General features: G+C 44.2%; 1 long non-coding RNA gene across 1 annotated transcript in view; it reads right to left on the minus strand.

The window, feature by feature from the left end:
- Positions 1-12,197, minus strand: part of LOC147574044 (uncharacterized) — a 77,531-nt gene extending 65,334 nt beyond the window's left edge. Inside the window, exon 1 of the long non-coding RNA XR_015243691.1 lies at positions 12,155-12,197. This is a non-coding gene — a long non-coding RNA (uncharacterized LOC147574044). The remainder of the gene's footprint in view (positions 1-12,154) is intronic.
- Between the last annotated feature and the right edge of the window lie 699 nt (positions 12,198-12,896).

Consider the following 12,896-nt stretch of genomic DNA (forward strand, 5'->3'; position numbering starts at 1 on the left):
CTCAGAGCCTGGAGCCTGTTGCGGATTCTGTGTCTCCCTCCCTCTCTACCCCTCCCCCACTCGCACTCTGTCTCTCAAAAGTAAACATTAAAAATAAATAAATGAATAAATCTGTAGGGAAGGTCAGCGGACTAGAAATTAAGGCAGAGTTTTTATGTTGCAGTCTTGAGGAGAGTTCCTTCTTAGAAAGCTACGGTCTTTGCTCTCAGGCTTTCAGCTGATTAGATGTGGCCCACCCATGCTATGGAAGGTCACCTGCTTTACTCAGTCTACAGAATTAAATGTTTATCTCCTCTAAAAAATGCTTCACAGCAACACATAGACTGATCTTTGACCAAAAAACCGGGCACCATAGCCTGGCTAAACTGACCCAAATAAATGATCGTTATCACTCAATCTCCTTCCTCTATTTACACTTCTTCTGTACTTTTCATTATGTACTCCCATTAAGTTCTCATTTAGACTAGCTTGAGTTCTTCAGACTGTATCTTTTCAAATAGGCCATAACCTGGAGTCTCTTTTTATATGTCTTCAAACTCTCCAGAGTGTCCTGTATGCTACATTCTAGAGTGATTGCCTCACGTGGTGAATCACCTGTATTTTCTCGTGGCCTTGAACAGAAAGTAAGAACAGCAACAGTAAACCTTCCAGGTTTATAATCATATACATAAATACATACAATACTCTGTACGGTGGAAGGAAAGATGGCTGATTTTTGTTTGTTTTGTTTTTTACTGCCTTCGTGTTGTTCTGCTTTCAGTGCTTTAAGCAATATATAATTTTGTAATGGGGAGGGGTTATAGAAATGCATTTAGTTAGCAAGTACCGTAAGACCTTGGATTGAGAGTAACTTGTTCATGAGTGTTCTGCAAGATGAGCCAACATTTCTAATAAATTTTAACTTGATAAACGAGCGATGTCTTACAATACGAGTAGCACGTGATGCCAGACGTCACGTGATCACTATTGAGCCAATGGTTCTTTTTTTTTTTTTTAATTTTTTTTTTTCAACGTTTTTAATTTTATTTTTGGGACAGAGAGAGACAGAGCATGAACGGGGGAGGGGCAGAGAGAGAGGGAGACACAGAATCAGAAACAGGCTCCAGGCTCTGAGCCATCAGCCCGGAGCCTGACGCGGGGCTCGAACTCACGGACCGCGAGATCGTGACCTGGCAGAAGTCGGACGCTTAACCGACTGCGCCACCCAGGCGCCCCGAGCCAATGGTTCTTGAAATTCACTTTGATATACAAGTGCTTTGGAGTACAGGCAAGTTTCTGGAACAAATTACGCTCGTAAGCCAAGGTTTTAATGTGTCTCTGTTTATACTTCATTGGTTGCGTATTTAAAAAATAGACCTGAAAGGGACTTAGATTGATTCATGTTTAAATAATACGTTGCTTCTTACATCTATTATTTTCTTTTGTATCAATTATTTTAATGTTTATTTATCTTTGAGAGAGAGACAGAGTGCGAGTGGGGAGAGAGCAGAGAGGGAGACAGAGAATCCAAAGTAGGCTCCAGGCTCTGAGCTGTCAGCACAGAGCCCTATGTGGGACTCAAACTCACGAACCATGAGATCATGACCTGAGTCGAAGTCAGACACTTATTGAGTGATCGAGTTCAATCACCGATAGCCAGTGATTTAATCAACCATACCTATGTTAATGAAGCCTCCATAAAAACTCAAAAAGACAGGGTTTAGAGAGGTTCCTTCTATTCTGTGTTCACCAAGGTCCATTTTGGTCAGCGGTCATGCTTGATGTGCACATGGGATCTTGGGCTGGCATGCCTAGAGAGAAACGTGAGCATTGGGTCACTTCTTCACATTAATGCCATGTCGTTCTGAGTGATTTATTAATGTCATATGACTTTAGTGACTATCATTTAAGCAACAGCAGGAAGATCTTTTTTAGATATTCCAATAAAATCCAGTGTCCGAATCTGGCGGATGGAGAGGGTAACCCCGGGCTGCCTTTAGTTTCTGAACTGAGGCACCTGCAGGGTCCCTGGGCACATGCTGACGGCAGTCGTCCGACCTCACCATGATCCGGGTCTGCTCTCCCTCTGCCGGAACCACTGTTGTTTCATAGCTCCTGCCTAGCACCACGCTTGGCACACGGTACTGACTCGGCAATTATTTGGCACGTTGAATTGAATTGAGTGTTTTCCAGATGTTTCTGTCAATCAAAGAATCCTCCACTACCCTCCGCGCCGTCCGAGTTTTTTTCTTTCTAGACATAGTTTGTCCTCAAAGAGCTCAAGGTCTAAATATCTCCCGTGACCAGTGCACCCTCAGTAGTGATCAGCTTCCTGACAGACACGCCCTTGACTCCCTTTTTTTTTTCTAATTTCTGTTTTTATTTTATTTTATTTTTTTTTATTTAAAATTTTTTTTTTCAACGTTTTTATTTATTTTTGGGACAGAGAGAGACAGAGCATGAACGGGGGAGGGGCAGAGAGAGAGGGAGACACAGAATCGGAAACAGGCTCCAGGCTCCGAGCCATCAGCCCAGAGCCCGACGCGGGGCTCGAACTCACGGACCGCGAGATCATGACCTGGCTGAAGTCGGACGCTTAACCGACTGCGCCACCCAGGCGCCCCTCTAATTTCTGTTTTTAAATGAAGGTATAGTTCACAAACCACAAAATTTACACTTGTGTTGCAACGATCACTAGCATCTAACCCCAGAACACATTTATCACGTCAAAAAGAAACCTCCTAGCCTTCAGCAGTGACCGCCTGTCCTTCTTCTGTCTCAGCCCCCCAGCCCTCACCAGCGTACCTCCGTCTCCATGAATTTGCCTGCTCTGGACATTTCATATAAATGGCACCATGTAATAGGTGGTCTTTTATCCTTGACTCGCGTCTGATTTCAACCCAGTAATTTACTTATTTTTTAAATGTTTGTTTATTTATTTTGAGAGAGAGAGAGAGTGGGCGAGCAGGGGAGGAAAAGAGAGAAGGAGAAAAGAGAGAATCCCAAGCAGGCTCCACGCTGTCCACACAGAGCTTGACGCAGGGCTCGATCCCCCAAACTGCGAGATGGTGACGTGAGCGGAAACCAAGAGTAGGACGCTGAACTGACTGAGCCACTCAGGCAACCCCTCAGCTCAATAATTTAATCATCCATCCAAACAATTCACTGATAATCACCAGTAGGGGGAAAAAATAGTCAAATAGAACTAGTTAATTTCAAAAGAGTGCAAGCCAGGTGAACAAGGGTACCTACCTCTAGCATTTAAATAGGAAATTAAGTCACAATAACAATTAGGTCAAACCGTCCCAACACTAAATCTCAGTTACTCTGATTTATTATTATCTAGAAAGAACCAACAAATACAAATCTACACTCTGGATCCACATTCTGCCCCAAAGAGAGTTTTCACTCTGGAGATACAGAGCTTGGGTTCTAGAGTGGTAGTGTTTCAGCTCAGACTTAGCCACATCTCCCCTACTTCCTGGCTGTTTGAATTGGGGCCAGTTTAATTCACTTCTCTGTTCTTTGTTCTATAGGATAATAGCTCCAAGCATCAAAGAGGACTTCTCACTTAACATGCACTTTAGAGGTGTTACTATAAGAATAGATTGCTTTGGAAATATCATGTTTAGTGTTTATGTCCATTCTATTAACTACACTTCATGTGGCTTACATCAGAGAACATTTCTCACAATTCTTAGGACTGTGTCCCTCTTCAGCAAAATCTATGCTCCTATCTAGGACAGAGATTCAAAATCTATAATAATACGTAAAAAAAAAAAAAAAAAAGGCACTGACCAATCATAAGGGACAGACACCACCCTAAAGGACATCTTAGGGGCGCCTGGGTGGCTTAGTTGGTTAAGCGTCCAACTCTTGGTTTCAGCTCAGGTCATGATCTCCTGGTTCATGGGATTGAGCTCCTGTCCAGCTCTGTGCTGACAGTGCAGAGACTGCTTGGGATTCTCTCTGTGACCCTCCTCTCCCTAAGTAAATAAAGAAACAAATAAATAAACGTGTAAAAGTTTAAAAAAAAAAAATACAGGAGCTTCCTAGCATTAACCTTCTAGATGCCAGATTTCGGGAAGTCTGGGGCAGGGACCTAATGCTGGAATGGTGACAGAGGGCCCTCCACGCACCCCAGGGAGCGTCAGTCACGCCCCCTGTAGGAGAGCATTTCCCGTATTTCCCACCCCCGCAAACTGGATGTCAGCCTGGCTTCCCAGCTACCATCTGAATGATGTTCTTTCTTACTATCCCAAACCAAAATCAAGCGGGAAATAAATACAGTTATAAAACAGTGAGCGTCTTTTATACTCCACCCTATTCCAGAGCAGTGAATGCCTCTTTCCCTTTAGTGAAAAAGAAAAAAAAAAAAAAATGTTAACGCAGAGCTGTGTTCAGATTTTGCGTCTCTGTTACATTCCCCGAAAAGGGTAAATGGACCAGAACTGGGTAAATGGCCCCGCACTATCCAGTGGCCTGTTTGGGCATCTCTGGGGGCATGAGTAAGTTACCTTCGTATCTTTGCAACTCTGTTCCTTTTTCTTGGTTCATGACACAGGCCCAGGTTGAGTGATAGCCCCGGGCCCCAGAGCTTTGCCCTAGTGCCAAAAGGTAGGAATGTTATGATAAATCTACTGGGGAGAAAAATGCACCCAACCCACAGAGTGATTCCCTCGTCCCTGAAAAGGGTTTTGCTGCTGCAAATTTTTGTCCCAGAACATTTGAGCCAGCAGTTCAGTCTAGACGCAAAGTGGCCAACATGCTTTGAACAAATCTGCTTTTAATGTGCGGAGTGCTTGTTTCCCGTTATTATTCTGAGTGATTAAAGAAAACTTCCAAGCCTGTGCTGGGCCAGTCATCATTTATTACGGAGAAGCTTGTTGCGGATTTCGGTGTCGTCCATCTGAGACAGTATCTTCAGCCTGACGAATTCAAAAGAAAAGTGATGTGTTTTTGGCACAAATTGATAGAGTTTCAAGATCTCGGTAACAGATACATACACAATCGTATTGCTGAGCTGAAAGAAATGTGTTTCCAATAAACGGTATTTACTGGGGTTTAACAGCGGTATAATAGTTACCTGTCTATTACATGGTAGTCAAAGCTAAAAAATGTGTTTTTAATAATCAATTGGCATTTCAAATAATGTAAGATAACTGCCATATGAAATTCAAACCTCGAGACAGCCACATTTTAGACCTGCTCTTGAATCCCATTCATGAACTCAAGGTATTAAGAGACTGGCCATTGTCAAAAAAGGATGTGACCATCAAGGGGCTGGAATTTTTATTCTCTTCTCTACACTTTCTCGGCTTTTCTCTTTTGAGTCTTCCTTTTTCTCTGCCGAACATGGATTTCATTACACCTTGTATTAACTAGCAGAGATAACACCCTGCCTATCAAGAACGTGGATCCTTCCCCCCAACTGAGAAGGAAAAAAAATAATAATAACTGAAAAAGTAACTCCATACCTGGAGAGATAGATGGGACACGTCTCAAGGTCACAGTGATGTGCGTGGGGTGACAGGTTCCCTTGGGGGTAACTTTGCAATGAGAGTTTCACAAGTCATTTTGTCCTGTGGCTTACACTTACGTGGTGTTGTATGTCGATTGTATCTCAGTAAGACCAGGGGAAGAAAAGGAATGTCAGCCCCTCTCCCTCCTATGGCCTCCTGGAGAGGAGCCTGTTGTCCCACACCCCGGTAGATGTTGTGTCCTTCATTCGTACAAATATTTATAAGGTGCCTGTTGTATGTGAAATTGCTCTATCAGGTATGAATGCCTCAAAAACAAAAGGCAACGTACCTGCCTCAGGGGAACTCTCAGTCAGAAGGGGAAGAAGGATAGGACAGTCCATAATGACAGACTCTGCAGGATAAGTGAAGGGGCCCACCCGTATGAGCACAAGGGGTACGGATACCCAACACAGGTGCAAGACAAGGACCATTCAAATAATGATGCTGATAAAACATCGCTCTCTCATGCCTTGTGGCTTAGAAAGCCTCTCCCTGTGCAATCCTTCGCTTCCAGAGGCTTCTCCCTCCCTTTCCCGTGCACACATCTCCCTACCTGGCATGCTCTTCGCCCCCTCCATGGCCAAGCCCCACCCATCCAGCCTGGAGCTCAGCTCTGATGTCGCCATCTCCAAGGGGTCTTCCTCTGCCCTCCCCAGAGTGGTGCTCCTAACACCAGACCCCTTTATTCTCTCACATCATCCTTGTTTTCCTCAAACATTAGGCATACTCTTCGTTATCCGTCTCTCCCTGGTAGAACCCGGGCTCCGGAAAAGCGGGATCGGTTCCAGCACCGATGATTGCCCGAAGCCCCCACAGGGGAGGGGTAGAAGATGGCCTGACAGCAGTGAGCGTTAAGCCTTCGCTTGAGTGGATGGATTCCAAGCCTATGGTGCCATTTAACCATCAGAGCGTTAGCCACCGGGAGAGCCATTGTTGGACACGTTTGGGGGCAAGGGAATGCTCTCTTCTTGAGCACATAAGATGACGTTCGGGGTTTGACACGGAAGGCTAGATGTCCCATGTGACTTGCTGCCCATCGCAGGTGGGTTTCATCGACTGACCCCCCACCCCCACCCCCCGCCCCGCAGAAGATACAGATCGCTGAGTCCACCAAGGATCCCTGGAGTCTGCACTGATGATCACCTGTTCTCCCCTCCATCTGACGCCCGACAACAAGGGCTGACACCCAGATCTCCAGCCAGACGTGGCCTGATGCAGCATCTCTGCCAGTAGCGAACTATGGCCCCCCGCACCCTGAGAGCGGGGGCAGATAACTGGAGGAAGCATATGGCAGGAGGTATGCTTCTGTGACGCCAAAGCCTCTTAGGAACGAGAGCTCGTTAAGAGCATGAGCCTCGGCTCCCCACCTCTGCCAAGTGTCAACCTTCATTAAAGGGCTGAGGGAAGATGAGTTGCAGAAGATGGAGAGTCTGGGCCAAGGCGGGAGTTCCCTCCCCAAGCTCAAGAGGGCTCGGTTAGCGTTTCTGCGGAGATTGGCAACTGTGGTTGAACTTGTCAGACCGTGAGCTTTCCTGAGGATTTAGCCACCCCAACACGTGCACGTTTTGAAAAGCAGGGATCTGTTGAGAGTTGATTCACCCCTCCATGGGGGCTTCTGATTCCACCACCCACCTCTGTTAGCCTGTCCCGCCCCTTTCTTTGCTTCTGGAATTCTCAGAGCCCCATGTTAGGAGGTGTTCTTTGCTGCTTAAGGTTAGTGTTTTCTTGGAAGAGACTCATTCCAACAATAATAGTACACTAAATTTGGTCCTCTGACAAACGAGGACTATTATTTCTAAAGGCACTTTGGAAGACGTTGCTCTACAAAATTAGCTCACATTGGGTTTTTAGCCTCATTGAAAATCCCGAGATAGTCACATTCCAATTTTCCACCAAAAGGAAATGGAGATTCAGAGAGGTTAAAGTTTTCCCAAGGTCACACAGCTGATGGGGAGTAGAGGGTTGGGGGCGGGGGGGGGGGCCAGGAGGGGGAGAAAACACAGGACTTCTCTCTACCATTCCGTATCAGTACCGATCTCTTGGAAATTTCCTTCCAAGACGGGACCTAGGGAGACTGAAGTTGACAAGTTGCCTCCTGGTTTGCGAAATACTCCTTTTTAATCTAAAAGAAAACAATAGCATATTTGCAAATAAGCCGTGAGATTAAATGTATCGGTGGGCATTCACATATAAGCATGTAAAAGGCAGCTTGCCCAATGAAGCATATGTGGTTTGCAGATATTTTTAATATTTCAAAATATGTCCCTAAGGATGAATTCTTTGCAAATGCACACTCAAGTTTCACTCTCTTTAAAAAGGGCCACAACTCTGTCATTTGAGATGTAAAAGGAAGTGATATATAATTTTTATGCAGTTTATGCTGTTTTACATGGTATTAAAATTATTGCTTGATATTTTAAGCTTTTGGGAAGACTGATCCCATCTCATTAGTTTTATTAATACGCCTAGAAACAATTTAATCGGAAGTCTAGTAATTTGAAATTCATGACCACTCAAACATACACGTTTACCTTTGTTTGGCTAATGGGGAAAACATGTAGGCAAATGGAAAATGCAAACCCTACATGTTTGATATACTTAAGAAAATACCTATTTCAATCTCTTTAGAACCAGATGCTTCTACTGTATGCACATCTTAACTTATTTATTCATTAAGACCAATCCTCAAGGGTTCCTATGTGGTAGCTATTACTGGCTTAAGTACAAAGTATGGCATAGTCTTGAAAGTAATTGTTAGAATTCGTTTTTTCTTAAAACTTCATTTACAGAACTTTACTAGTCAAGCCACAAGTCTAGATTAGGGATATTTATTAGCAGTAGAAGGAATGCAGAATTTGAAGTCTGACAGACCTGGTTTGATTTCCAGTGCTGCCATTTTTTTTTTTTTAACTTAAGTGTGAAGCTTGATGAATTTTTTTTTAATATATTTTTATTTTGAGAGACAGAACACAAGCGGGGGAGGGGCAGAGGAAGAGAGGGAGACACAGAGTCGGAAGCAGGCTCCAGGCTCTGAGCTGTCAGCACAGAGCCCGATGCGGGGCTTGAACCCATGAAGTGTGAGATTGTGACCTGAGCTGAAGTCAGACGCTCAACTGACTGAGCCACCCAGGCACCCTGATGCTACATTTTAGCTGATTGTCCTTGGACAGGTGACTTGATCTTCATGAGTTTCATCATTGTCCAAGCTGGGCCACTTCCCAGACTAAAAGAAGTGTTGTCAATAATTACTCTGGTAAAGCAATCATAATCAGGTACTGGCCTGGGCAAGCCAGACAGATGGTTACTCTTATCAAAATGTGACTGGTCTTCCAAGTTTCTAGCCGTTGGCATATCTGGGCTGTTGGCAGATGGTGTTTTGTTTCAATTTTTCTATCATTGCCCTCAACTGTAAGGAATGAAATCTATCCAAGCCTCATGACGCCATCCTGAATCTGTCCCATTCAGTTGTAAGAATATTCCCACTAGGGTTATTGAGTCCCATGTTCATGTGGAGGAAAGTCCTAAAGACAGATTTGGAACTTCTTACGTAACTCAGCATTTTACCCCGACCTGATATCAGACCCTCAGGACTAGCAGAGTAAAGGGCGAATTCCGTTCTATGTCTCTTGTTCTTTGAATCCTCTGTGTTCTCCTCAGTTCACTGCTTCTGGCTCCCCCAGGGGCAAGGTTGGGGAAAATGGGGATTGTAGGAAAGGGGCCTTATCCCAGCCACCCCAGGCTTCGTGGGGCAGTATGCCTACTGTGCACCCCACCCTTTATTAAAAAAATCTGTACCAATTGTGGTTTTAATTTGCAGTCCGTTGGCTAACGATGATGTTGAATACATTTTCACTTGTACTTCTCTTTTGCAGATTACCTATTTATGTGCTTGGTCAGTGTATCTTTCTTGACTTTTTAAAATAAGATTTTCTTTCACTTTCCTAAAATAAAAAGAACAATAAAAGCCATACCCATGCCTACAAATGATGATGATTAGCATTTTAGAACATTTTCACTATCTGTCTTTAATAGAAGTAAAGCACTGTGGATAGAAGTGTACGTTTTAACTACAGCAACCATGAGTGCTAAATAGTATATTACTTACATGTGTGTTTTAAATTTATATAAATGGTAAAATTCCATACCCATATTCTGTAGTGCTTCTTTACATGACAATATGCTTTTTAGCTCTTCCCATTACATGTTAAAAAGAGAAATACATATTTTAAAAGTTTATTTATTTAAACAATTTTTTTTAATGTTTACTTATTTTTGAGAGGGAGGGAGAGACAGAGTGCAAGCGGTGGGGTCAGGGGGCAGAGAGAGAGAGGGAGACACAGAATCCGAAGCAGGCTCCAGGCACAGAGCCCGACTAAGGGCTCAAATTCACGAACCGTGAGACCATGACCTGAGCTGAAGTCAGACGCTTAACCAACTGAGCCACCCAGATGCCCCTTAAAAGTTTCTTTTAATCACTGTATAACGTTCCACTTGAAGACAAGATGATTTAAAACCTTGTAACTGCCGTATAATATTCTATCATGTTTGTAAAGTTTGATGGTTCTAAGCAATGATTGTAAACATCCTCACACGTCTCTCCATGTTTGTGTCCAAATAGTTCTTGATGATAATTACTGTAAGTGGAATCCCTGAGCGATAAGATATGTGCTTTTTAATTTTACAGACTACTGACAAAATGCTCTTTGCGTGAGTCACAAAACCTTCTACTTCTGCTGACAAGGTGTGACCCCACCCATTTCTCCACATTCTTGCCAGCAAGTGATATTGCCAAACGTTTAAATCTGTATAGATTTGATGGGTGAGATATAAAAATGTATTTTTCATTTTTGATCATCTGATTTCAGTCCTGCCTTGCTGACCATTGATCAGTTAGTACCAAATGTGAACAGTATTTGTTGCGCCAAGTGGGCACTTCTGTGTCTCCACTTGTAAATTCCCCATTTGCATTCTTTGTGCCTTTTGCTTTTGGGGTAATAGTTCTTACTTGTGTGGGTGGTGTTTTTTGTTTTTTTTTTTCTTAAGAGAGAGAAAAAGTGTGAGTGGGGGAGGGGCAGAGAGAGAGAAGGAGACACAGAATCTGAAGCAGGCTCCAGTCTCTGAGCTGTCAGCACAGAGCCCGACGCGGGGCTCGAACCCACGAACCACAAGATCATGACCTGAGCTGAAGTCAGACACTTAACCAGTTGACTGAGCCACCCAGGCGCCTCCCCCATACTTGCATTTTAATAGATACACGTTTACTGAAGATATTTGCCTTGATTTTTTTTCCAGCTCGTATTTTACGCTTACGTTTTCTTGCGGTGTTTTGGACACTTGGGAGATGTTAACTTTTTGTTTAGTTAGATAGCACCCTCTTCCTTTATGATTTTCCTACTGATTTTATACTTCACTATAGTTGGATGGGTGAACAGGGATTAACATGGCAACAACAGAGCTGTTTTGCAGATGAAGAGACAGTTTTACAAAAGGACCCACGTGGTGTAGCTTTAATATTCTTCAATGAAATAGAAGCCAAAGTTATATGAGAAAGGGAACACATGAGGTGGGAGGAAATAAAAGTGTTACCTGATTTTTTTTTTTTTTTTTTACAACATACGTAATTTTGTTTTGCTGGGGTGAGCATAGCTACTCAGTTAATTCGTTCTCTCCAGGTACCAGGATAGTCTCAGTTGAATGAACTCCAATACCGTGCATGCTGTGATGATGATTTCTGGACTTTGTGTCAAACACAATAAAATATTTCTTGGAGAACCGTTGGGTGACACGGTGGCTTTGAGTAGCATGCTCCTTTCAGTGTACAGATGACCAGCAAAACAAGCTGACTCCAGGAGTCACCTGTCCCGAACACAGCACAGAAAGAAGGGAAATTGTCAAGTAGACAAACAACAAACATCAGCATAATCAGCCTCCACTGACAAGTGACACTAAAAGCTCCTGGGTTAGCAAAGTGAGCTTTGCTGATATTACGCAGAGACGTTCTCTGACTGACATTTCCTGTGTATAAATTCTCCATCTGTGATTGTCGGAATTGATTATTTTTGAGCCGGCCGGATGCCGTGCTTTTCTGGCCCTGGCGTGTGTCTCAGCCACTGCCTCCTAGGACGCTAAGCTTCCTGCACTGTTTCTTGCTTGCAAGAACACCCAGAAAAAACCCGAACGGAACAGACTTGCACGGCGTGGGACCTTGTACGGAGAAAACGCTAATGGGCTGCTGGATCGTCCGTAGATCAAAGTTCTAAGTGTGTTATGTACTCTCCAGTGATTGCCCTGAAAAAGGAAGGGGAGGAAACCCACAGTTAGGAAATATTAAAGTGGCTCCAAATCTAAGTCATTAAACTGCCCACATTAGAGGCACTCCGTGCTGCTTTAGTTGTAAACAAGCTGTAGACCCGGACAGGGACGCCGTAGCAATGTCCCCATGCCTGCCACTAATCATCTTTAGCTTTCTTTTTTTTTTTTTTAATTTTTTTTTTAACGTTTATTTATTTTTGAGACAGAGAGAGAGAGACAGAGCATGACAGGGGAGGGGCAGAGAGAGAGGGAGACACAGAATCGGAAGCAGGCTCCAGGCTCCGAGCCATCAGCCCAGAGCCCGACGCGGGGCTCGAACTCACGGACCGCGTGATCGTGACCTGAGCTGAAGTCGGACGCTTAACCGACTGAGCCACCCAGGCGCCCCTCATCTTTAAGCTTTCAAGTTAAAATATCTTCTGCTGTCTTGGGGGCTGTGGTATGGGCCCCTCACTAAGGAAAGAAAAAAAAAACATATCAAGGCAACGCATACGTGACAACATTCTTCACCACCTCGTAACATGAGACCACTTGATCAGGCTACGTGTGTGTGTTACCACGTATGGGAAACAAAAAAGTAAAAAAATATAAAAAAAACTACGCCACGTGGCGGTCGGGGCTCAGTTCTTTGGGTGCGGACCCAGCTGAGCGGGGCCAGCACAAATAAGGTTGCTTCCTGGGAAGAAAAGCCTCTGTGTCACGATTCTCTGTGCGAGAATCCTGCTCTAGGGCGGTCTCATTATCTTACTTCCAATGATTATTTTGAATGAAGGGTATTTTCTCAGCTTTCCTTGTGGCTGTTGGAATAATGTCATCACTCTGTTTCGTGGAGAATTCCCTTCGGTATCTGTTGGCAGTAACCATCCTAACCCCGGATGGAGATGGGGCAGAGGGCAGACAGTGTCATGTGCTCAGCCGGGAGCTGGATGCTTTTATTTTTAGTGTTTGTTTACTTTTGTGTGTGTGAGAGAGAGACAGAGTATGAGCCGGGGAGGGGCAGAGAGAGAGGGAGACACAGAATCCGAAGCAGGCTCCAGGCTCCAAGCCGTCAGCACAGAGCCCAACGTGGGGCTCGAACCCACG

This window comes from Puma concolor, chromosome E1 (genome assembly GCF_028749965.1).
Source record: "Puma concolor isolate L17-30 chromosome E1, mPumCon1.1.hap2, whole genome shotgun sequence".
Lineage (NCBI taxonomy): Eukaryota > Metazoa > Chordata > Mammalia > Carnivora > Felidae > Puma > Puma concolor.